The sequence below is a fragment of the Bos grunniens genome, chromosome 29 (assembly GCF_055505025.1).
Source record: "Bos grunniens cultivar Pamir isolate PY7600 chromosome 29, Bosgru_T2T1.0, whole genome shotgun sequence".
Taxonomy (NCBI): Eukaryota; Metazoa; Chordata; class Mammalia; order Artiodactyla; family Bovidae; genus Bos; species Bos grunniens.
Genome location: NC_141193.1, coordinates 32,382,399 through 32,407,141, shown reverse-complemented (window position 1 = coordinate 32,407,141; position 24,743 = coordinate 32,382,399). Strand labels below are relative to the sequence as shown.

At 39.1% G+C, this 24,743-nt stretch overlaps 1 long non-coding RNA gene across 19 annotated transcripts in view; it reads left to right on the top strand.

Moving 5' to 3' along the window:
- Positions 1-24,743, top strand: part of LOC147342470 (uncharacterized) — a 294,857-nt gene that overhangs the window by 33,495 nt on the left and 236,619 nt on the right. Inside the window, exon 4 of one of the 19 annotated variants that reach the window (XR_015158149.1) lies at positions 19,777-19,835. The exons of the other annotated variants lie outside the window; for them this stretch is intronic. This is a non-coding gene — a long non-coding RNA (uncharacterized LOC147342470). Of the gene's footprint in view, positions 1-19,776; positions 19,836-24,743 lie in introns of those variants that run through there. 19 annotated transcript variants of the gene reach the window in all.

The window sequence follows — 24,743 nt, the reverse complement described above, 5'->3', positions numbered from 1 at the left end:
TTATTTTCCTCCCTAATCCATGTTTTTGTTAAATTTCTATAGAGGTAATTCTCCTTTGATGAGAAAGTACATATTATGAAGAATAGTGTTTTAAAGAAAAGCAAATTCTTTGGTTCTTCAGTGGAAGCAATTGCTGAAATTGAAGCAAGTGAAATATTTCCTTTCTTCTAGGAATATAATATAAAATGCTTATAGAGAATAGTGAGCAAATACTTGCAAAGAAGTGAGAGCTTAGAAATGAGTGAATGTAGAGCAGAAACTCAAGGTTGAATTTTCTTAAGTGGAAGTTGTCATTTAAAACAAGTGTATTTGGAAAAAATACTCATGTATGACACAGAGCTTCTTTTGTTCATTCTGCAGCTGCTCTGTTTAGTTTTAGAATCTTTGAGTCTATCCTGACCTTTTATGTAGTCATAACCAAATAGATTATCAATAATGTATATGCTTAATATATTCAGTTTCATCCTAAAGACAAAATATATTGCTGATTGCATGTTAACTTTGGAAAGGCCTTTGACATCTCATATTTAGACAACCCAGATCAGAGGTGTAAGGAACTTTAAACTTAATTATAAAAAGCCAGTATTCTTTGAGTGTTCATCTGGGTGTTAGTGGTAAGCAGTGTCTCATAGAGTTGATTTTAACCTGGATATAGAAGGGCACCTAGAAACAACTCTCTCTGGAAAAATGTGACATCCTGGCAGTGTCAGCATGTACCCCTGTACCATGAAACTCATATATAAATATATACTATATTTTTGAAATGGGAAACAGTTTGCTGCTAAGTCGCTTCAGTTGTGTCCGACTCTGTGCGACCCCATAGACGGCAGCCCACCAGGCTCCGCCGTCCCTGGGATTCTCCAGGCAAGAACACTGGAGTGGTTGCCATTTCCTTCTCCAATGCATGAAAGTGAAAAGTGAAAGTGAAGTCGCTTAGTCATGTCCAACTCCTAGCGACCCCATGGACTGCAGCCCACCAGGCTCCTCCATCCATGGGATTCTCCAGGCAAGAGTGCTGGAGTGGGGTGCCACTGTATAGTTTAGAGATATTAATTATCCACGCAAGACACTCACAGAAATAGTCTCTGTCTCTCTCTCTCTCTGCCCCCTTACCTCCCTCCACCCCCGCCCAATTTCTCTTCCCTCATTTTTCTCACCCCATTTAAGTAGATAAATATCTGGTATTAAGACTCAGCTTAGCTGGTGACTAGATTTGCTGCTTTCAAAATAAAACACAGTGTTATTTCCTATTTCTATATATAAAGCACCTGAACTGTAGGACATTTGTGAATAAAATGCCTTATAGAAAATGGGTTCTTACTGCACCCTAATCATTTTCACATTTGAAAGATTTTTGTTTTGTAATTTTTATGTTTTTATCCATCTTATATTGCTATTAGTTAGAGTCTAAAGATGATTTTTTTCCAATGTACTTTCTTGACATAAAACCAAGTCAAATCCTGGCTCTATTGCTAATCAGCTATAAGATTTTAGGGAAGTCAGACAACCTCTCTGGGCTTCAATATCCTCATCTGTATAAGTAAGTCATTGACTGTACAGTTATTTAAGGTCTCAATGCTCTTCTGCATAAATGTGAGTGATAATTACCTCTGTTTTCTATTTAGAATAAATTGTCAGTCAAGTAAAATGTTAGTCTTCATCCACTATTGAAATTTAAAGTTGTGGAATTTAAGAGATTTGTTACCACTTTTTGGGTTCCCCACTTGACATCCCTATAAGCATCTTTGAATATTAATGAAAACTTGAGTTCATGTTAAGACAGGTTACTATTTCACTTCATGGAACTATTATAATGACAACAACTTTAAAGGAAGAAATAGTTATTTCTTGAGAAGCTTGAGTTTGCAAGGTATTTAACATAAATTCTGAGTAAAATTTTCCCGCTGTAAAAGATAGGTGGTATTATCCTCTTAAAATTTAGGAAAGTGAATTTTAAAAGTGATTCCTTTCCTTAAACCTCAAGGAATTGAAAGATGTTTTGAACCTAGTTCTGTATAGTGGCAAAGCTGGCCCCATTTCATGTCACTCGTCAATGAAGAAAAAGAGTCAATAATGAATTGGCTGTGGTTTCTTCAGATACTTATGCTTTGAAAGCCCTTCCATTAGCTTTTATTGTTTGGGTAAGTTAGTTCTTTGTGTCTCATTTTCTTCATCTGTATAAAGGATTATAAATTATATAATTAATATAATTCTGCTTACTTAAATCTAAAGCAATAAGATGTTTTATATTTAAATAAGTATGCTGCTAAGTCGCTTCAGTCGTGTCCGACTCTGTGCAACCCCATAGACGGCAGCCCACCAGGCCCCGCCGTCCCTGGGATTCTCCAGGCAAGAACACTGGAGTGGGTTGCATTTCCTCCTCCAATGCATGAAAGTAAAAAGTGAAAGTGAAGTCGCTCAGTCATGTTCAACTCTTAGCGACCCCATGGACTGCAGCCTACCAGGCTCCTCCATCCATGGGATTTTCCAAGCAAGAGTACTGGAGTGGGTTGCCATTGCCTTAAATAAGCATAGAGGAAGATAAAGTGGGTTCTGGACAAGGAAAGCAGTAGATACAATCAAAAGCCCGGGAAAGGCCATAGTTTTCTTGATGTTACTTGGCTTGAATCTCATTTTCTTCATCTGCGCTAAAGAATATAAATTATATAATCATTATATACTTAACATATAGGATTCTTGATATGTAAAGGTATGGATATTACTGTGTGGTCCTGGAATTATTTTTAGGATAATTTGGCCAGGGAGACCCAGTTCTTCATCCTGGAAAAAAGAAAAAAAAGTTATGAATGTGGGCAAAATTAAATGGACTATAAATGTAGCACAATGAGAAGGGCTTGACTGTTGTAAATGAGTTTGATAGCAAGACTAAGTACTTAAGCAGTGATGAGAGTTACTGAAGTTCCATCTAATTTGTGTTCTGTTCGTTCATTCAACAACAGAGTTTCTGGGGAGAAGGTCCATTGGCTTCCAGAATATTCTCAGTGGGGTTTTATAACTCCAAACTCATACAGTGTTTATGCCAGTTATCTAATTTTTTTCAAATGGCTTGTCAACGCTATGTATTCAACAGTGTCATTGGTAGGCTACACAATTGTCTCCAATAAGGAAAGCTGGGGAGATAACCAAAAAAGAATTGCTTTAGGCTTCAGGCTTTCCCAAAACCAACACATGAAAAGAGAAGATAGCTTTTACTGAAAATTTCTGGACTGAGTAAAGCCCATCTTGAAGGAATTAGGATAGGAATTCCTGGCCAAACTACCCTAAAACAATTCCAGTTCCCCACAGCAATATCTACACCCTGCGGGGGTCCCACTCACAAGTATTTACTTGCATGGTCTAAGCAAACTCAGTGAGGCAAGAAATGGGAGCCAGCAGTAAGGATTCATATCAAAGTCACTGCCATTAACCACGAAGCCATAAAGGCTTCTAGGGGACAGTATCCTGGAACCCAACCCTGCAGTGTTATAAGGTCTAACCAAGTTCAAAGATGCAAGAAATGGTAAGTGAGCAGCAAGGACAGAAATGATAAAATAAATCAGACTCCAGTGACACATGAATGCCTGGGAATATTAGCTAATTTTCTGTCCCAAATATTTTCTCCTCATATATTTACTCTCCCTACATATCAGAAAACTCTAAGATTTAAAAAGTTTATATTTCCATGAGGCAAAACAATTTTGTTTCACAGTATCTATGGTTCTTGTTACTTAAAGTTGTGTTTCATGTTCTGTCACATTTGAATGCCATTGATTTTTTGATTCTTTCAATTTAGGAAATTCTCTATTTGAGGTTTTGGAAATGAGCTGATAAGTAATGATACACTAGTTCTTATGCTGATTTTGCACAAAAGAAGTGGCCTAAGAATAGAGAACGACCACAAGACATATGCACTGATTTAGAGAAGGGGACTAAATAACTCAAGCTGAATTAAGAGGCATTTTCCTTCTCTGCTAGTTAATGTGATCTAAAAATAATTTCTAAACCTTATGCTGACTTGTGACTGAAGACCCTTAGTATGGTACAAAGGAATAGTTATTGCATATCTCATGGCCCAAATCTTTGCTAGTCAATGAAGGTGATCTTCATTGGGGTAACATAGGTTAAGGGGGAAAGTAGTTTTGATATAATTGCTATAAAAGCATTATAGATTTGGGAGGGATTTATATAAAGTGATGTGGAATTCCATAGGAAGGAAAACAAGCACATTGCAATATATACAAGCTAGGATAGTAATTTGAACTGAGTTTTAAGTTCATATTAGGCTTATCAGGCAGAAGATAATGAACTGTTTTAGAAGATATAAATCATTATCAGTTCAGTTCAGTCACTCAGTCATATCTGACTCTTTGCGACCCCATGGCTGTAGCATGCCAGGCGTTGCTGTCCATCAGCAACTCCCAGAGGTTGCTCAAACTCATGTCCATTGAGTCAGTGATGCCATCCAACCATCTCATCCTCTGTCGTCCCCTTCTAACGCCTTCAATCTTTCCCAGCATCAGGGTCTTTTCCAGTGAGTCAGTTCTTTGCATCAGGTGACCAAAGTATAGGAGTTTCAGCTTCAGCAACAGTCTTTCCAATGAATATTCAGGACTGATTTCCTTTAGAAAACAGTTTTAACTGTTGCTTCCTGACCTGCATACAGGTTTCTCAAGAGGCAGGTCAGGTGGTCTGGTATTCCCATCTCTTTCAGAATTTTCCACAGTTTATTGTGATCCACACAGTCAAAATCTTTGGCATAGTCAATAAAACAGAAATAGATGGAACTATTTTGCTTTTTTGATGATCTGGCAGATGTTAGCAATTTGATCTCTGGTTCCTCTGCCTTTTCTAAAACCAGCTTGTACATCAGGAAGTTTACAATTCACCTATTGCTGAAGCCTGGCTTGGAGAATTTTGAGCATTACTTTACTAGCGTGTGAGATGAGTGCAATTGTGTGGTAGTTTGAGCATTGTTTGGCATTGCCTTTCTTTGGGATTGGAATGAAAACTGACCTTTTCCAGTCCTGTGGCCACTGCTGAGTTTTCCAAATTTGCTGGCATATTGAGTGCAGCACTTTCATAGCATCATCTTTTAGGATTTGAAATAGCTCAACTGGAATTCCATCACCTCCACTAACTTTCTTCATAGTGATGCTTCCTAAGGCCCACTTGACTTCACATTCCAGGATGTCTGGCTCTAGGTGAGTGTGAGTGATCACACCATTGTGATTATCTTGTTCATGAAGATCTTTTTTGTACAGTTCTTCTGTGTATTTTTGCCACTTCTTCTTAATATCTTCTGCTTCTGTTAGGTCCATACGATTTCTGTCCTTTATCGAGCCCATCTTTGCATGAAATGTTCCCTTGGTATCTCTAACTTTCTTGATGAGATCTCTAGTCTTTCCCATTCTGTTGTTTTCCTCTATCTCTTTGCATTGATCACTGAGGAAGGCATTCTTATCTCTCCTTGCTATTCTTTGGAAATCTGCATTCAAATGGGTATATCTTTCCTTTTCTCCTTTGCTTTTCACTTCTCTTCTTTTCACAGCTATTTGTAAGGCCTCCTCAGACAGCCATTTTGCTTTTTAGCAAGTCTGGGTCAGCCTTTTTGGGTCACTATTCCTTTCTCCTGGGTTCTGGTGCACACAAAGTTTTGTTGGTACCCTGTTTATTTCCCCAGTCTTGTGTAAGTTCTGTAATCAAATCCCACTGGCCTCCAAAGTCAAATTCTCTGGGGATTCTCAGTCTCTTTGCAAGACCCCCAGGTTTGGAAATCTGTTGTTGGTCCTAGAACTTTCTTAACAGTGCAAGAATTTATTTGGTGTAAATCATTATACGACAAAGCAAAGGTGACTGGAATCATTTTTTAGACCTATATTGGCTTCAGATACACAGAAGCCTTGTTAATTTTGCTTGTGACACTACGAGTCCATCTCTTAATTTTTTGCTCTTTTCTGTCTCTACATGTTACATCAGTTGTTGAACTAAAAAAGTGAGATATCTAACAACCTGGTTATACTGTATGGTGTATATAAAGTATACACCAGGAACATATGTACCGTTGCATATCTGTGTATATGTGCTTTCATGCCTACCTTTTTGTGGCCCCATGGACTGTAGCCTACCAGGCTTCTCTGTCCATGGAATTCTCCAGGCAAGAACACTGGAGTTGTTTGCCATTTCCTCCTCCAGGGGATCTTACTGACCTGGGGATCAAATTTGATTCTCCTGTGTCTCCTGTATTGGCAAGTGTATTCTTTACCATTGCACCACCTGGCAAGCCATATGTGTGGTTAGAGGCTGGGAAATCATAGAATTTCTTAATTTGTATATTGGAAAAAATATTTCCTTTTTTTGTGATTTTAATCTATCTAAAGTAACTATAAATGATATTTGAATTTTATATTGTGTTTTTCTTTGGAGATATTTTATTGCCAGAGAACTCAGAGATAGCCATTTTTATTTCAATATAGAAAAAAAAACCACAATGAATCCATGCACATTAGAACTATATAAATGTAATATTTGGAAATGGAGTTTAAATATCACTATTTTTTTTTTTTTTTTACTGAATTTTCAACTCAATGCAGTGAAAAAGATAAATTAGAAAAAATAAGTTTATTCTATATAGCCTATCGGAGTAAGAAATGGCAACCCACTTCAGTGTTCTTGCCTGGAAAATTCCACAGACAAAGGAGCCTGCAAGTCTATAGGTGTGACAATGAGTTGGACACAACTGAGCATAGCAGCAGCATATAGCCTATTATAGTTTAATTTTTGTGAATGATTATTTGGGTTAATATCATACATCAGAATTTTAGGACCTTCTGACATTTAGATGTTCATTCCTTTTCTTCTTCTTCCAAATCAACTGCCAGAAATGAAGTCTCTCTAGAAAGATAATGTTTTAGCTGATACCCAAAGCAGTTAACCAACATTTTAGAAGAAAATATAAACTTTTAATGTTTCAGACTATAAATTATCATATAATCCTTACAAATTATATAATATTTATAAATTAAAAAATTATATGTTTAATTAGAAGTGTGTTTGATATAGATTCTCCTTCCATTAAAGCTTTCAAATATTCAACATATAAAAAAAATAGGATATTTAAAGAATTTAGTATATCATTTAGTTCAAGGTAGATATTTAAAATATTAATATTCCTTTCTTTCTCCACCATGCAGCCCTAAAAAATGAAAGTGTCTAGGCTTCAATATCTCTGTTCAGTTCCTTTAACCATGAAAATATTTGTATATGTGTGTTTTTTAATGATGGTTGATGATTCACAATGTAATGTTATGTCTGAAACTACTTGGTTTCTGCAAGCAGCAGCCTGTCACCCAGCAAGGGTTTAATAAGTAACTCCTTGATTTTTAAATCATGACAGAATTTCGAAATGGTTTCTGCATTTAACTAATTGGACCATTACCATTTTGTACAAAATTAATTGCCATGTGATGGTTTTGTTCATTGACTTCCTTCTGTGCTAAATTCCCAACCAAATGTTATTAGAGGCATATGATTTCTGATTTCTTCATTAAAGACTTTATTTTGTGATAATGTGGCTAAATTTTAAATGTGTGGTTTACTCCTCAACAATTATTTAATAGTTATTCTTAAGTATTGTGGCGGGGGTGGGGGTTGAGGTTTTGCTCTCTCTTTTTTTTTTTTAAGAAAATTATATATAGCTAACCTCCTGTAGAGTTTTTTGTTTTTGTTTTTTTTAATAAAATTTCCTGATACATAAAGTGTTGAAATGTGAATTAAAATTGTAAGGCCTTATTTAGCTGTCCAGATGTTTTCATTTAGATTGAAAATAGTTTGCTTCTGTTGAAGGCATTAATGAGTTACGATGTAAAATTTATAACAGTTGCATTTTGCTTTCTCTGACTTAAGCATCTCATATAAAGAACTAGGGAATTTTAAGTGCTTTCAGTATTTCAAAGACATTTCCTTTGAGGGTTGGACAGATTTTAATGTGTTATTCTTGGTCAATGTTAGTTTGTCCCTAACAAGCTCAAATTCAAAAGAGATTCCCTTTTGAAATACTGGCAAATTTGAAAGACTATGAAACAGACTTTCAAATGCAGTAAATTTACTTCAGTGATGCCTCTTGGAAGACAGCAATACTTTTCTCCCCTCCAAATTTAGCCTTAACATTTAATCTATAGGGTTATTATTTTCTGTATTTCTTTATATCCCCCTAACCCAGCAGGAGAGGGGGACACAGAGGACAAGATGGTTGGAGGGCATCACTGACTCAATGGACATGAGATTGAGCAAGCTCTTGGAGTTGGTGATGGACAGGGAGGCCTGGCATGCTGCAGTCCATGGGGTTGCAAAGAGTTGGACATGACTGCACAACTGAACTGAACCCAGGCTCTGAAACAAAGCTGTGCACTTAATAGGCTTACTTCTTTCTTAGTACTGGAATTGCCACTTGGAACAATTCTTGAGTGAAAATTTTCATCTCATCTTGAGACTATGTCTGCATATGAACAAGTCAAGGTCTTAGGGAGGAAGGCGGAGTGGGAAAGCCATTGGCTACTGAACTGAAAGACCTAGATACTAATCTTTGAGCTACCATGCACTTCTATTGGAGAAGGCACCCCACTCCAGTACTCTTGCCTGGAAAATCCCATGGACGGAGGAGCCTGGTGGGCTGCAGTCCATGGGGTCGCGAAGAGTCGGACATGACTGAGCGACTTCACTTTTCACTTTCATGCATTGGAGAAGGAAATGGCAACCCACTCCAGTGTTCTTGCCTGGAGAATCCCAGGGACGGGGGAGCCTGGTGGGCTGCCGTCTATGGGGTTGCACAGAGTCAGACACGACTGAAGCGACTTAGCAGCAGCAGCACTTCTATAAGATCAGCAAGTCAGCCCAGATTTCTTAAACTTCCTTTTCCTCATCTCAGATCAAGATGATAACCCCAGTGTTCATCACAGCACTGTTTACAATAACCAGGACATGGAAGCAACCTAGATGTCCATTGGCAGATGAATGGATAAGAAAGCTGTGGTACATACACACAATGGAATATTACTCAGCTATTAAAAAGAATGCATTTGAATCAGTTCTAATGAGGTGGATGAAACTGGAGCCTATTATACAGGGCGAAGTAAGTCAGAAAGAAAAACACCAATACAGTATATTAAGGCATATATATGGAATTTAGAAATATGGTAATGATGACCCTATATGTGAGACAGCAAAAGAGACACAGATGTAAAGAACAGACTGTTAGACTCTGTGGGAGAAGGTGAGGGTGGGATGATTTGAGAGAATAGCATTGAAACATATATATTATCATATGTGAAATAGATCGCCAGTCCAGGTTTGATGCATGAGACAGGGTGCTCAGGGCTGGTGCACTGGGATGACCCTGAGGGATGGGATGGGGAGGGAGTTGGGAGGGAGGGTTCAGGATGGGAAACACATGTGCACCCATGGCTGATTCATGTGAATGTATGACAAAAACCCCCACAATATTGTAAAGTAATTAGCCTCCAATTAAAATTAAAATAAGTTAAATAAGCAGGGTGACAATAAAAAAAAAATGGTGATAATACTTGCCTCATGGATTATAGTGAAGATTCAGTTCAGTTCAGTTGCTTAGTTGTGTCTGACTCTTTGCGACCTCATGAATCACAGCACGCCAGGCCTCCCTGTCCATCATCAGCTCCTGGAGTTTACCCAAACTCATGTCAATCGATTCGATGATGCCATCCAACCATCTCATCCTCTGTTGTCCCCTTCTCCTCCTGCCCCCAATCCCTCCCAGCATCAGGGTCTTTTCCGATGAGTTAACTCTTTGCATGTGGTGGCCAAAGTGTTGGAGTTTCAGCTTCAGCATCAGTCCTTCCAATGAACACCCAGGACTGATCTCCTTCAGAATGGACTGGTTGGATCTCCTTGCAGTCCAAGGGACTCTCAAGAGTCTTCTCCAAAGCATATATATACTGGTTAACACTTATGGAGTATCACTGCATAGCAGGTATCATGTTAAACACAGTAGAACACCAAAATCCTGTGAGACAGGTACTGAAACCCAACATTTCAGTGAGAAAACTGAAGCCCAGAATGAAAGTAAATTGCTCACCATCACTCAGCTGGTAAATCAGGCTCCAGACCTGTGTCTTTAACTAGGCTTCAGTCCAATTTCTGTCCAAAGTATAAGATCAATAATCAGTAGCCTCTCTCATCTCTGTCTTCTCAACTCACAGGTCAAGATGCTTATGAATGGTAATCCACAGTCCAGTGAATGTTGAAGCATTCATTTCAGGCCGTGGTATAAATCACTTTCCTTTAGTGTTTTCTGTCTGGCGATTTATTTTTTATCTCATCTTTGACATACTCTGCCTCCATCTGGTGTTACTCTTTTCCCGATAGGAGCTTTAGGTGTTTAATAATTTGGTTCTTTATTTCATAATATTGCTATTTTCTTGGTTTCTATGGTGAAACTTTTTCAGTCTTCTCTCTGGCAATTTATTCTCAGCCATTGTTCTCTCCTCATCCTCTGCCAAACCCTCTAATTACTGAAATGCTCCTTCCTACTCTTATACACAGGCTTCCCTGGTGGCTCAGATGGTAAAGAATCTGCCTGCAGTGCAGGAGACCTGGGTTTGATCCCTGGGTCAGGAAGATCCCCTGGAGAAGGAAATGGTGACCCACTTCAGTATTCTTTCCTAGAGAATTGCATGAACAGAGGAACCTGGTGGGCTACAGTTCTTGGGGTGGCAAGAGTTGAACACGACTGAGTGACTAACTTACACACTCTTCTACACTCTGTCCTTCCTTTCAAATGTATTCGTTTTAAATCAGGAAAGCAAATATTTGTTCTCATAAGGACCCACACTAATTAGAACTGGGAGACAGAGTTGAGCAGGACTCAGTGTAGCTCTAGAGACGTGCTGCTTATTCCCTTCCCTTCATTTGTAACATGGCTTCCATTTCACGAGGTCTATAATTCTCACTTGTGTTCAGTCTATTTTCCTTACTCTGCTGATCATCTCTCTCAGCTTATTTGGAGTTTGCACATGGTTCATCATAAAAATGCATGATAGAGGGAGTTTTTAACCTTAAGTGCCACTGCAAACAGGTCCATTATTTTATTATTACATAGTTCACATTCACAAGCAACAATCCTTTATAGTGATGTATTATTATTTGACTTTTGCCTCTATCTCTGGCTGCACTTTGACCCTCTGCTCCTGTGGTAACCATGTGCTGTCACACTGGCTTTCTTTCTGTAACTGAAATGGGACTGGCTTATCTCCCCCTCAGGTTTTTTGTACTTGCTATTTTCTGCCTGGAGACTGTTGCACGTCTTTGCATGGCTGATGTCTGTGAAAAACTCTTTATTCTAGATGTAGCATTTAATCATCTTTCATTCATCAAGCTGTGATTGATTTTTGAAAGCAAGACTTCAAAAAGGACACAAAAAGATGCATAAGTTTTTATAATTTATCATTGATCTATGATTTAAAATTTTCCATTTCTTTGTTAGATTGACTTTTTTGTCAACTGTGGTTAATTATTTGTAGAACAAGCAGAAATATTTAATTTTATCCAGTAGCTTTTCTATGGAAATTTTTCATCTCTGGGGTTGACTTTGTCAAGTCACTCCAAGACTCAATAACCTTTCAAGCAGTGTTTGGACCCTGAGATACAGTGGCTCATTTGTCATGAATTTAGGCATATCATGGGGACTGATACTCTAAGTGAGTCTAGGTCAGTCAAAGAATGAGAATCGCTAAGGCATTAATTATCTGAAATCTCTTGTTTTTCTCTCACAGCTTATTTTGAATTCATAGCTCTGGAGATCACTTCATCTTTTAAGCTCCTAGAGAGTGTTGAATTTATTTATATTAAGTTTCCTACTCCTTGTATAATTATTGTCATTAGTTCACTGATTAATACTCATTTGTTGCTTTTTGTGTTTACAAGACACTTACCTAAATTTTTAATGTTTACTTGCTTAAATATGAAAAGTCTTTATGGAGGCAGTTGGGGTTTTTTTTCCCCCATAAATTATATTTGGCACTAAGGCAATGGTACCCCACTCCAGTACTCTTGCCTGGAAATCCCCATGGATGGAGGAGCCTGGTGGGCTACAGTCCATGGGATGGCTAAGCGTTGGACATAACTGAGCGACTTCACTTTCACTTTTCACTTTCATGCATTGGAGAAGGAAATGGCAACCCACTCCAGTGTTCTTACCTGGATAATCTCAGGGAAGGGGGAGCCTGGTGGGCTGCCATCTATGGGGTCACACAGAGTCGGATACGACTGAAGTGACAGCAGCAGTAGCAGCAGCAGGGGCACAAAATTTGCAAAATATCTCTTTAGCTTGTGGATCATTTCAAGTTTTAAACAATCAAGGTCCAAAAGACTCAGGAAGAAACTTTGACCTTTCCCCTATAACTGCCTGAAATTTGATAGAGGGCCTTTGCTGAAATAGAGCTGTCACCAGAAAGGTGGTATATGGTGGGGGGAACTAGGCAAGGCCAAGGAAGCAGAGTGCTCTCTGTTTCCCATTATTTCTGCTGGTCCCAGTGAGCATGTGTTTACCAAACATTTGCTTTTCCATCTCCATGTCAGTTGCCTCCCTCCCCTTTGAAGTCCCAAATCACTCCTCTGAACATCCTCTGTAGTCTTAAGCTGACAGTGGTATTTAAGGTGAGAGTTTCAGCCTTTTGGTGAGTTACTTAGTTTTCCTGGATCTCCCCCATAGATACCTGTTATTAAGCTTTAGTCTGATTGCCTCCTGTCAGTTTAAATTTTAGACCAGCCAGAGAAGCCTAGAAGGATAGAGGAAAATTTCTTCCTTTTCAACACACTTTTCCCAAATTCCTTAAAGTTTGTGTGTGACAGTATTTAATGCAGGCTTACTCACTCACTGCATGGGCATGTTTGGAGGCCTAGAAGATAGGGACCTTAAAAGGCAGGGGTTGTAACTGTCTACTGTGTGTACATGTCTTGTGTTTACTTGCTATTAAGCAACAACTGAAATTGTATTAACTTCTCTATTTCTTTTTTTGGTGAGAAATTGTGATCTCGAGGATTTTGCTATGTTTAGAAATATGGACAGAATTCTGTGGAAGGCTCTTAGGTTTTGCACATTCAGATTTCAAGATTCTTGCATCTAATAATCAAGTATGGTCAAAGCCATGGTTTTTATATACACACACAGTGTGATACTCAAATAATGTACAACAAACTAATACCATACAGTGGGCTCTGCTATGTATGGGCTCTCTGCTAAGATGGGCTCTCCAGCACATCTTAATTGTTACAGATAAAGACCATCTTTGGGTGAAAGTCACTCAGTTGTGTCCAGCTCTTTCCAACCCCATGGACTGTAGCCTGTCAGGCTTCTCTGTCCATGGAATTCTCCAAGCCAGAATACTGGAGTGGGTAGCCGTTTCCTTCTCCAGGGGATCTTCCCAATCCAGGGATCGAACACTGGTTTCCTGCATTGCAGGCAGATTCTTTACTGTTTGAGCCACCGGGGAAACCCAAGGCCATCTTTGAAGTCCTTCTATATTTGAAATCCTGCTCCTTATTTTAGGCCTGTTACTGCTGACAGTTCTCATTATTATCCCCGGTAATAACGTCATGTGGCTGAAATCTCTGCCCTCTATCAGAAAAGTAACCTCTCTAAACTCCAGAAACTGCATTTTTCTTTAAAGGACCAGGTGTTTCTGTCCTCGTGCTAGTTGATTTTGTTGGTCCACACAATGGGATTAAATGTCCCTTTTTGTCTAGAAGTATCTTTTTTTCTTTTTGGCTTAAAGCTATAATTTACTGTGCCCCTTTTAGCTTAGTGAGGTGAACAGTCTTCCAGGTAGTATTTCTGTAAAGAGTTGTTGTTCGTGTTGTTCGTTTGCTCAGTCATGTCTGACTCATGGTGATCCCATGAACTGCAACACTCCAGGCTTCTCTGTCCTTCAACATCTCCTGGAATTGCTCAGACTCATGTCCATTGAGTCAGTGATGCCATCCACCATCGAGCTGATGATGCCATCCAACCATCTTAGCCTATGTTGTCCCCTTCACCTCCTGCTTTCAATCTTCTCCAGCATCAGAGTCTTTTCCAACGTGTCAGTTCTTCGCATTATGGCCAAAATATTGGAGCTTCAACTTCAGCATCAGTCCTTGCAATGAATATTCAGGGTTGATTTCATTTAGGGTGGACTGATTGTATCTCCGTGCAGTCCAAAGAACTCTGAAGAGTCTTCTCTAACACCATAGTTCAAAAACATCAGTTCTTCACCGCTCAGCTTTCTTTATGGTCCAACTCACATCTGTACATGACTACTGGAGAAGAAATAGCCTTGACTATATGAACGCTTGTCAGCAAAGTAATGTCTCTGCTTTTTAATACGATGTCTAGGTTTGTCATAGTTTTTATTCCAAAGAGCAAGATCTCCTAATTTCATGGCTAAGTCACCATCTGCAGTGTTTTTGGAGCCCAAGAAAAAAGGTCTGTCACTGTTACCATTATTTGCTTATCTATTTGCCATGAAGTGATGGGACCAGATGTCATGATCTTTGTTTTCGAATGTTGAACTTTGAGCCAGCTTTTTCACTCTCCTCTTTCATTTTCGTTAAGAGGCTCTTTAGTTCTTCACTTTCTGCCATAAGGGTGGTGTCATCTGCATATCTGAGGTTATTGATATTTCTCCCCGCAATCTTGATTCCAGCCGTGCTTCATTCACATTTCACATAATGTACTCTGCGTATAAGTTAAATTTGCAGGGTGACATGTCCATTTCTAACTTTTTGACCTGCATACAGATTTCTCAGGAGGCAGGTCAGGCGGTCTGGTACTCCCATCTACTTAAGGATTTTCCACAATTTGTTGTGATCCACACAGTCGGAGGCTTCAGCGCAATTAATGAAGCAGAAGTAGATGTTTTTATGGAATTCTCTTGCTTTTTCTATAATCTAATTAGTTCAGTTCAGTCACTCAGTCATGTCCGACTCTGCGACCCCATGAATCGCAGCACCCCAGGCCTCCCTGTCCATCACCAACTCCTGGAATCCACCCAAAATCATGTCCATTGAGTCAGTGATGCCATCCAGCCATCTCACCCTCTGTCATCCCCTTCTCCTCCTGCCCCCAATCCCTCCCAACATTAGGGTCTTTTCCAATGAGTCATGTATTGGCAATTTGATCTCTGGTTCTTCTGCCTTTTCTAAATCCAGCTTGAACATCTGGGAGTTCTCAGGTAATGTACTGTTGAAGCCTTACTTGGAGAATTTTGAGCATTACATGTGAGATGAAAGCAATTGTGTGGTAGTTTGAACATTGGCATTGTCCTTCTTTGGGATTGAAATGAAAACTGCCCTTTTCCAGTCCTGTGGTCACTGCTGAGTTTTCCAAATTTGCTGGCATATTGAGTGTAGAACTTTAACAGTATCATGTTTTAGGATTTGAAATAGCTCATCTGAAATTCCATCACCTCTACTAGCTTGGTTTGTAGTGATATTTCCTAATTCAGTTCAGTTCAGTCACTCAGTCATGTCCTACTCTTTTCGGCCCCATGGTCTGTAGCACACCAGGCCTCCCTGTCTATCACCAACTCCTGGAGCTTACTCATCAAACTCATGTCCATTGAGTTGGTGAAGCCATCCAACCATCTCATCCTTTGTCATCCTCTTCTCCTGCCTTCAATCTTTCCCAGCATTGGGGTCTTTTCAAATGAGTCAGCTCTTTGCTTCAGGTGGCCAAAGTATTGGAGTTTGAGCTTCAACATCAGTACTTCCAATGAATATTCAGTAATGATTTCATTTAATATGGATTGGTTGGATCTCCGTGCAGTCCAAGGGACTCTCAAGAGTCTTCTCCAACACCACGGTTCAAAAGCCTCAATTCTTCAGCACTCAGCTTTCTTTATAGTCCAACTCTCACATCCATACATGACTACTGGAAAAACCATAGCTTTAACTTAGATGGATTTTTGTTGGGAAAGTAATGTCTCTGCTTTTTAATATGTTGTCTAGTTTGGTCATAACTTTTCTTCCAAGGAGCAAACATCTTTTAATTTCATGGCTGCAGTCATTATCTGCAGTGATTTTGGAGCCCAGAAAAATAAAGTCTGTCACTGTTTCCCCATCTATTTGCCATGAAGTGATAGGAGCAGATGTCATAATCTTTGTTTTTTGAATGTTGAGTTTTAAGCCAGCTTTTTCACTCTCCTCTTTCACTTTCATCAAGAGGCTCTTTAGTTCTTCTTTGTTTTCTGCCATAACTTTGGTATCATCTGCATTTCTGAGGCTATTGATATTTCTCCCGGCAATCTTGATTCCAGATTGTGCTTCAGTCAACCCAGCGTTTCTCATGGTGTACTCTGCATATAAGAAGTTAAATAATCAGGGTGATGAAATATAGCCTAGATGTACTCCTTTTCCTACTTGGAACCAGTCTGTTGTTCCATGTCCAATTCTAAATGTTGCTTCTTGACCTGCATACAGATTTCTCAAGAGGCAGGTCAGGTGGTCTGGTTTTGAGTGTCTCCTATGGAGGTACAGGTCACCAGTGGACTGCCGCAGGAGCAGGGGCTCTGGGTGCAGCAGACCTGGTGTGGCATAAGCCCTCTTGGAGGAGGTCGCCATTAACCCTCCCATAGAGCTGCCAGAAGTTACACAGGACTGGTAAATAGACTCTTGGAGGGCACAAACAGAACCTTGTGTGCACCAGGACCCAGGAGAAAGAAGCAGTGACCCCACAAGAGACTGACCCAGACTTGCCCATGAGTGCCCAGGAGTCTCTGGTGGACGCGTGGGTCGGTGGTGGTTGCTGCAGGGTTGGGGGCACTGAATGTAGCAGTGTGTGCGTGGGACCTTTTGAAGGAGGTCACCATTATCTTCATTACCTCCACCATAGTTTGGCCCCACGTAAATAACAGGGTGGGAACACAGTCCACCTGTCAAGAGAAAATTGGATTAAAGATTTACTGAGCATGGCCCAGTCCATTAGAACAAGATCCAGTTTTCCCCTCAGTCAGTCTCTCCCAACAGAAAGCTTCCATAAGCCTTTTACCCTTCATCAGATGCTATGAAAACCACAATCACAGAAAACTAACCAATCTGATCACATGGACCACAGCCTTGTCTAACTCAATGAAACTATGAGCCATACCTTGTAGGGCTACCCAAGATGGACGGGTCATGGTGGAGAGTTCTGACAAAATGTGATCCACTGGAGAAGGGACTGGAAAACACTTCAGTATTATTGATGTTTCTTAAGCCCCATTTGATTTTCACTCCAAGACATCTGGGTCAAGGTGAGTGATCACACCATCATGGTTACTTGGGTTATGAAGATCTTTTTTGTATAGTTCTTTGTATTCTTGCCACGTCTTCTTAATACCTTTTGTTTCTGTTAGGTCCATACTATTACTGTCCCTTAATGTGCCAATCTTTGCATGAAACATTCCCTTGGCATCTCTAATTTTCTTGAAAAGATCTCTAGTTTTCCCCATTCTTTTGTTTTCCTCTATTTCTTTGCATTGTTCACTTAGGAAGGCTTGCTTATCTTTCCTTGCTATTCTTTGGTACTCTGCATTCAGATGGGTATATCTTTCCTTTTCTCCTTTGCCTTCTGCTTCTCGTCTTTTCTCTGCCATTTATAAGGTTTCCTCAGACAACCATTTTGTCTTTTTGCATTTCTTTTTCTTGGCAATGGTTTTGATCACCACCTCTTGTACAGTGTTATGGACCTCCATCCATAGTTCTTTAGGTGCTCTGTCTAACAGATCTAATCCCTTGAATCTATTCATCATTTGCACTGTATAATCGTAAGAGACTTTAGGTCATATCTGAGTGGCCTAGTGGTTTTCCCTACTTTCTTCAATTTAAGTTTGAATTTGGCAATAAGGAGCTCATGATCTGAGCCACAGTCAGCTCCTAGTCTTGTTTTTGCTGACCGTATAGAGTTTCTCCATCTTTGGCTGCAAAGAATATAATCAATCTGGTTTCAGTATTGACCATCTGGTGACATGTTATACAGAGTTATTTAGCCATTATTCTCCAAAATATGTTCCTCAGCACACTAGACCTGTCCAGTATTTGAATAGAATTTCTTTGATAGAATGTTTTTGGGAAACACTTTGTGTCATCTCTTCCTCTTGAAACTCATAGTATATTAATGTATTAAAGGTTATAGGAGTCATGCAAAACAAAACAATAATGAAGTCAAAAATCTTGTTTTGACCAATTTTTCCTATAATGAATTAACCAGAATACATTTTTAGGGCTTTTCTGGTGGAGACTAGTGAAAGGTTGTTGTTGAATCACGCAAAGACGCCGGGATTCTTGGCCTCCAGAGGAGACAAATTCAACCCGGGGCTAGAGACGAGGCTTGATCGCTCAGAGCTTTTGTGTACTAAAGTTTTATTAAAGTATAAAGGAGATAGAGAAAGCTTCTGACATAGGCATCAGAAGGGGGCAGAAAGAGTACCCCCCTGCTAGTCTTCAGCTGGATGTTATATAGTCACTAGCAGTTGTTAATAAAAGAAAGGAATGTCTTAAAAGTCAGAATGGCACCAGGCCCCTCACCCATAAGATGCATTTTGGGATAATCTTGGCACCAAATGGTTCATCCTGGGCCATAAAATGATTAACTTGAATCTTGAAGAAGGGCAGATCACCATATAAATACTTTCATTTACATAGATTAGGAGAACAATATCTGAGTATAACATACTGGTTTGTCAAGTAGGTTCTGAGCCATTAGGTGGAACCAACTTGAAGACAGAGTTTGGGGTAAATACATAGTACATTAGCATAGCTTAAGACAAACATTTCCATAAGAAAAAGGCATTGGTTTTCTCCAGGTTTGAGAATAATTAACTTCAGGTGAAACCAGGTGTCATTATTGCAACACAGTATTTTAAGAGAAACCTCCTTTTAAATTTGTATGCTGCTAAGTCGCTTCAGTCGTGTCCGACTCTGTGCGACCCCATAGACAGCAGCCCACCAGGCTCCCCCGTCCCTGGGATTCTCCAGGCAAGAACACTAGAGTGGGTTGCCATTTCCTTCTCCAATGCATGAAAGTGAAAAGTGAAAGTGAAGTCGCTCAGTTGTGTCCAACTCTTCGCGACCCCATGGACTGCAGCCTACCAGGCTCCTCCGTCCATAGGATTTTCCAGGCACGAGTACCGGAGCGGGGTGCCATTGCCTAAATTTGTATAAAGAAGGAAAAAAATATCGCTAGTTTGTTTCCTCCTGCCTCTTAAGAGAAATAAAAATGTCTGACACTTGCAGGCTATTTCCTCCTTTGGAGACCCCTGGCCTTCCTGCCTGTTACCCTCTCACTAGTTCAGTTCCTGGGTCAGAAAGATCCTATGGACAGAGGAGCCTGGCGGGCTATAGTCCAAGGAGTTGCAAAGAGCCAGACATGGCTGAGTGACCTAAGAGATATATTTCCAATATAACACGAATGATATCTCAAACATTTTCAGTGTAATTGGCTTTAGAAAATGCTCATGACTAATATTTTGTATGTTATGGAATCATTTGACTTTTCTTGATGCTTGTCATTTTTCAACCCAGTTACCTTTCATATCTTTATTTTTATTTCCGTGAAGTTATGGTTTTGCTCATTTCTTGCTACTGGAATTCATTCTTGGCTAAAAATATATAGCAACAGTAGTAGTATTTATTATTCCAAATATATAAAAAGTCATTTAATTTTAATTATTAATTTTAATTAATATATGTCAGATACAGAACTATTAATTTTCCTTATGTATCTTAAAGGTCATATGAAGATGTTATTGGAAGTGAGGAACCAATGCATTATTAGTCCAGCAAGAAACAAAAGGTTAGTTAGTTATCAGTTGCTCAGCTGTTTCCGACTCTTTGTGACCCCATAGCCCTCCAGACTCCTCCATCCATGGGATTTTCCAGGCGAGAATACTGGAGTGGGTTGCCATTTTCTTCTCCAGGGGATCTTCCTGGCCCAGGGATTGAATTTGGGTCTCTCCCACATTGCAGGCCAGTTCTTTGCTGTCTGAACCACCAGGGAAGCCCCTCATGAAATATAAAGATGTTTTTAAAGTCTAGTCATGACAAGAAATGTATTCCATGATTTAGAACTGATTATTAGACATGACTGGCCATACTCTTATTATTTTATTCAAATAGTACATAAAGATCAATCATCTGGAGAGCTGATAAAAGAACTCCTGTAGTCCCAGACTTCACAAAGGTTAAGTCTAATTTGAGTGTTTTCAAATGAAGGTGATATTATATTATTTACTATTAGGTTGGCCAAAAGTTTCTAAATAAAAGAAGTGTTTCCAGACAAAAAGGGATGCTTAATCCCATTGTGTGGAACAAGAGAATGGAGTCAACTTGCACCAGAGCATGAACATCTGGTCCTGTAGAGAAAATGCAGTTTCTGGAATTTAGAGAGATTACTTTTCTAGTAGAAGGCCGAAACTACAGCAACATGATGCTATCACCAGGGATAACTAGTGAGAACTGTCAGCAGTAAGAGCCCTAAAGTGAGGAACTGGCCTTCAAATATAGGACAGAGTGTAAGAGACAAAGCTGCAGAGTCCGTGTGTCAGATGCACTGACACAGGTTTAGACTGGACCACAATTAATTCTTTATCCGTAACAATTAAGACATGCTGGAGACATAGCAGAGCCTACTGAATGTTGTTGTCATTTTAGTTATATATTATTTGAATACCACCCTTTATATGTATATATTCTTAATATAAAATGTAGTAAAACACAAAAGAACCTTTTGGCCAACCCAGTAACAGCCACAGAAGTTAAAGGCTTAATTGTAAATGTACCAATTCCCGAGCTATTGCTCCCAGATTTACTATTTTTGGTAGTGTGTGGTGTCTATGGATGAATTAAATATGATGTCTGGCCTCGGAGAGCAATTAATACCCTAAGATACCATAGGGCAAGGCAGACACACAACTATAAGCAATATTGTCAGACTAACATTTACTTAGCGTTTACTCTGGATTTGCGTTTACATACACTTGCATTTAATCATCACAACAAATCATCAAAGTCAGTGGGTGGCATGTGTTGGTACTAACCCGAACATAAGTTCCTTCTAATATATCCTGTCTTATGATGCATCATGATTGGTCTTGATCAGTTAAGACAGATAATCTGCGATTTCTGAGTCTTTCTTGAAGCCAAGGTCTGGCCACATTTTTCACTTCTGGACAGTGATAAATAAGGGGAAAACTTCTGGTAGTAGGGACAACTTTATAGAACGTCTGCTTTCCTAGAGAAGGGAAGCCCAAACAGACAAACCCTGGCACTGTCTGTTCTTTGCTTCCTGCCTTGAACCCTAATAATAAAATGTTCAGTGGCTGAATCTATCTTGTGACCTTGAAACAACAGATGTTAAGAATAAATTCAGCACACTAAGGATGATAGGGTAGGAACACAAAAACAGTTTGAATTTCTACTTTCATTAAAAAGAAGCTGAATCAACAACTGTAATGCCTTACATCTGGATTCTTTTGTGTGTGAGAAAAATGCACCTCTGCTTAAATCAGTGATAGCTTCCTGTTGTATGTAGCTAAACATATTTCTAATTAATGTTACTTTATATTTTTGTAGGAGGATAAAGGGAGAGCTAAGGTCTAAAGACACTAAATGACTCAAAGTGACAACAAAATAAGTGAGGGGGGCTAAGATCTGAGCTGACTCTAAAAACCATGCTTATCCCATCACATATACCGTACTTTAAGAGGATATAACAACTCATCCAGGACATCAAGGAGGAGTTTACAGAAATAGAACAGCAAGATCTTCCCCATGGGCATGGGAAGATTCCACTGCTAATACTGAGAAAGTTATTGTCATTAGAAGACATCTGCTGAGGTCTGGTATTATCCAGAAATCTGTAACATGTTAAAAAAAAAAAGTATTACTAAAGATTAGGGATGAAGTAAAGAAATGCTCGAGCTGGGTATACTTTAACCTTTCTAAATTTATTTTAGAGAAATTAAATATTTTCTTTGCTTAGTGGATAGATAGTTTTATCTAAGCTTTTGGCTGAAAATCAGCTCCTATCTGTGAAGACAACCGGACATCCCTGTGGACCCCATCTCTCTGCCTTCCCTGCAGCCAATGAATGATTTGCTGACAGTTTGCGTGGACTTGTCACTGGGCCAACTTTGCTGAGGCTGAGCATGTTGAGGCTCAGTGAGGCTAGTGTGTTGATGATTGTGCTCAATGAAGGTCATTTTATCCTGTGTCTGTTCATTTTGTCTGACTTGGTAAGCCAGATGAGCAAAATAAATTGTGAAGCAAAGTAAAGCAGACTCCAATAGCTAAAGAATAGACTCTGTGACCTCAGGGGTCATTCCCATCATGGATGTGTGTGGATATGTGATTTTTCTTTGAGTTTAAAAGGGTTTTGTTGATGTAATTGTTGAAAACCTTGTTTTGTTTTGAGTCAGCTTTCTATATACACTTTTCAGCAAGCCTTTCAAGATTTACCCTCTCTCACTCCTGTTCTCTTCCATTAAAAGTATCCATTTTATTTGTATTTACCAATCTTCCTTTACTTACAATGTGGCTACATCCCAATAAGCCCATTGTAAGCTGAGTATTACAATTAGAAAATGCATTTAATACACCTAACCAATAGTTTAGCCTAGCCTAATATGCTCAGAACACTTATATTAGCTTACAAGTGGGCAAAATTATCTAACAGAAAGCCTATTTTATAATAAAGTGTTGAATCTCTCATGAAATGTATTGAGTATGTACTGCAAGTGAAAAGCAGAACGGTTGAATGGGTACAGAATGGTTCTAAGTGTATCAGTTATTTATCTGTGTAATTGTGTGGCTGGCTGGGAACGAGGGCTCTTTGCTGCTGCCCAGCATCACGAACATATTAGACCACATATCGATAGCCCAGGAAAAGATCAAAATTCAGACTTTAAAGTTTGGTTTCTACAGAATACTTCCGCTTTTGCCCTACCTTGAAGTAAAAAAATCATAACTCAAAGCATCGTAAATCAGGTACCATCTCTAGTTACCTCATGGATATCTAAAGATGATATTCCATGTTTTTTATTTAAAAAAAAAATGTATTCCTCAGCACTAAAAAGAACTGAGCTATCAAGGAATGAAAAACACACAGAAACTCCAAATATATATTACTAAGTGAAAGTAATTTGATTTCCAACTCCATGATATTTTTGGAAATGCAAACTTTTGGGAGTATTAAAGGAATCAATGATTTATAGTGTTGGGGAGGGTGCAGTAGGCAGAGCAAAGAGGATGTTTAGCTAAGAGAAAATATACTGCATGATACTATGTTGATGGACCTGTATCATGATACACTAGTCCAAACCCATAGGATGTACAATACCAAGACTGAACCTTAAAGTAAACTATGAACTTTGTGTGCTTAAGATGTGTCGATGTAGGTTCATACTTGTTTAAAAAAATTCTAGTGAGTGATGTTGATAGTGGGAGAGACAATTCATGTGTCGGGGCAAAGAGTATCTCGAAAATATCTATACCTCCCTGTCAATTTTATTGTGAACTTAAAATTATTCTGATAAGGCCTTATTTTGTTAAGACAATACAAAATTTGAAAAAAAATCAAGGAATTGAATGGTATCATATCTCTCTTCACCAATACTTATGTTTGGGTGGGGTTGAGACATTTTTACGCAATAAAAAAATTAGAGACAGCTTTGAATTCAGTAAAGTAGCCTAAAATAGAAAATTTCAAGTATGATATTGTGTTTGTGTGTGTTATTTGCTCAGTTGTGTCTGACTCTTTTGTGATTCCACAGACTGTAGCTCTCCAGACTCCTCTGTTTATGGTATTTCCCAGGCAAGAATACTGGAATGGGTTGGCATTCCCTTCTCCAGGGGATCTTCCCAACCCAGGGATTGAACCCGGGTCTCCTGCATTGCAAGCAGTTTCTTTACTGTCTGAACCACCAGGGAGCTTCAAAATGTAAATTAGGAAATAGAAACTTGAGGAGAGGTAGAATTTTCACCCATAGGTCAGTAGTTCTATAGTTATAGAATGAGCTTCAAATATATTTTCTATAGTTACCATTGATGGCATGTTATGTTGCAGGCAGGATATTGTTTTCCAATACCTGTCAACACCATCATGTGTATATAAGATGCAACTAAAGTAAGACATTTGTTGTCTGTGAATAATCAGGGCTGGGAAAGTCACTGTGTCACAATCTGCTTCTTATAACTTTGAATTTGGTCCAAACTAATTGTAATTTTGAATGATCTGAAATCTCCTTGCAGTTAATCAGATAGGTTGAGTTGTACTCAAGTTAGTGAAAAATACAGGGTACCTATTTTATACATTAATATAGGTGTACATATATACACTCTGTACAGAAGCTTATAATTTCTTCATTTGCTAGAAGTGAATACAGTTTTTTAGCCAGTATTTTTGTCTGGTCAAAGTCCTCTATTTTCAGCATGTGCTGATGCTCTCCTGGATAGCTTACAATTTTTTCTCCAAGAATTTGCATCAGTTCAGTTCAGTCGCTCAGTTATGTCCGACTCTTTGTGACCTCATGAACCGCAGCACACCCGGCCTCCCTGTCCATCACCAACTCCCAGAGTTCACCCAAACCGATGTCCATCGAGTCAGTGATGCCATCCAACCATCTCATCCTCTGTTGTTCCCTTCTCCTCCTGCCCTCAATCTTTCCCAGCATCAGGGTCTTTTCAAATGAGTCAGCTCC